The sequence below is a fragment of the Dipodomys ordii genome, unplaced genomic scaffold (genome assembly GCF_000151885.1).
Source record: "Dipodomys ordii isolate 6190 unplaced genomic scaffold, Dord_2.0 Scaffold101, whole genome shotgun sequence".
NCBI classification, from domain to species: Eukaryota; Metazoa; Chordata; class Mammalia; order Rodentia; family Heteromyidae; genus Dipodomys; species Dipodomys ordii.
Genome location: NW_012267317.1, coordinates 2,853,189 through 2,855,576, shown reverse-complemented (window position 1 = coordinate 2,855,576; position 2,388 = coordinate 2,853,189).

The following is a 2,388-nucleotide window of genomic DNA, read 5'->3' as shown; positions in this document are numbered from 1 at the left end:
CTGAGCCACCTTCCCAGCCCTCTTATTTTTTTTTAAAACATTAATATATGCTTTTTAAAATTTGGTGGTGATACTGAGGTTTGAACTCACTGCCTTACATGCTAAAATGTTCTACCACTTGGGACAGACGTCCAGCCCTTATTTTTTGTGCCTGTCCCAGGGCTTGAACTCAGGGCCTGGGCACTGTCACTAAGCTTTTTCTCTCAAGGTTAGTGTTCTGCCACGAGCCACAGCTTCACTTCCAGCTTTAAAAAAAAAAAATAATTGGAGGTAAATGTCTCATGGACGCTCCTCCCTGGGCTGGCTTCAAACTGTGATCCTCAGATCTCTGCCTCCTGAGTAGGTAGGATGACCGGTGCAAGCCACCTGCAGCGGTGCTTTTCATATTCTTAAGAGTATAAAAGCATCCAGGAACCCCTAAGCCAGAAACCATTATGCTGAGAACTTCTGGCTGCAGCAGAATCACACATTCACTGAACGGTCCTCACAGTGCATGGGAAGGAGCCAACACTGATGAATTTCTCTCTGCCTTTGAAGCTTGTCCTATGACAGGGGAGCACACAGCCTTGCAAATGTAGCCAGCTATGTACTGGGCATAAATGCGGAGCCTCCTGGGGCAGACAACTCTGACCCACTACTCTTCTGTCTGGTTCCAGCTCTGCCATGCAGCCAGCCCTGCTGGGGCCTGAGCGACTGTGAGTCCTCCCAGGACCTCTCTGTCCTAGGAGGTCCCTGTCCTTACTGGAGCCCCTCTGTGGTAATCTTCACTTATCTTGACTCCTTCCTTCCCTGCCCCCACCCCCTTTCCTGGATCTTGCTCCAGGGAAGTAGAATTGCATGGACTCCACTTCAGGCTCCAATCCCCAGGAACCCAGAGTGGGTGATAGCCTTAAACAGAGGATGGACCTGTTACATTAAAAACAGATAAGGATAATAAAAATTAAAGTAGCATCACCGAAATGCTGGGGAAATTTTAGCATTTCAGAAAGGTTTACAACAGCATAGCCTTCTGAAGAAAGAAAGACAGAGAGAGAGAGAGACAGAGAGAGAGAGAGAGACAGAGAGAGAAAGGAAAGAAAGAGAGAACGAGGAAGAAAGGAAGAAGGAAAGAAAAGCCAAGTCTGCTTCATATATACAAGTTGTGTCGTATGATTACAATGCAGACTAGATCTTTGAGAACTTTCAGCTCAGAACTTCTAAGTCAGCAGGACCAGCCTGTCCTTTTACAGTTCTGGGGATGTGTTCCGAGGAATGTTTAATTCACTGGTCCCTTATTGATGAACATTGGAGCGTTTCCCAATAGTTTGCCATCTCGAGGATGCAGTGAACATCTCTGTACAAGTATCTTGGTGTGAACTCAGCCGGGGAATTCTGGGTCAGGGTATGTAGTTCTGAAGCCAAACATGGTGGTGTATTCCTGGCATTCCTGCACTAAAAGTACATACATTTCCCATCAGCCCAGCCCAAGAGAACTCAGAGGGGGAGTGAGCCTGAATGCAGCTGAGAGACAGCCTTCACCAGCCATGAGTAGGTGACGGGGCACTGGGGTAAGTGAGCTCAGGAGGCGAACACCAGCATGCAGTGGAGTCAGGCAACAGAAGCCCAGAGCAGCATGTCAGCAGCCGGCGGAGGGGAGGAGATTCTGGAGATGACAGCTCAGGCCTGGTGCCCGCTGTCTAGGAGGAAGCTCTTGCCGTCCTCCAAGTCCTAACCCTCACCTCTGGGCTTCTATCATCAAGGTTCCGATCTGTCTGCTGTCTCGAGGCAGGGAAAGGGCAAAGGGGGCTGCGTGCGGGTGAAGGCTGCAGGGCAGGTAAACAGCCCCGCCTCCTCTTTTCCGTCAGTCCTGGAGTCTGTCTCCAGGTTACACAAAATCCTGCCCTGTCACCCAGGTGGGAAAAGTCAACTGCCCTCCCTCTCCCTTGGATAGATCCTGGCAGAAAGCTGTGTCCTCAGCCGGAGCCTCTATTCCGAGGTTGCAGGCCATTCGGAAGCTTGGGAGCTTCATGGAAATCCATGGCTGGCCGCGGTGACTCCACTCCGCAGTGGAGGTGCTCCCTTCACCTGCAGGGTGCTCAGTGATCATATCCGTGCCCTGACACGCAGCCCTCCTTGAAGGCTCTGCTCGTTGGCTCTGCTGAATTACCAACCTCCCCCAGGCTCCCTCCTACCACGTTCTCTGTCAACCTCGGACTCCACACACAGTGGATGAGAATCAGACTGCCTTCGTGTTCTCATCCAGGGGTGGTAATAGGGCTATGATCCAAAACTAGTGCTCAAATCATAAAGGAGCCGCCACTGCCTCTTAGCCACCGCGTGCTCTGCGATGCCTTACTGGCGGCGGCGGTGGTGGTGGTGACGATGATGACGATGATGATGATGATGTAG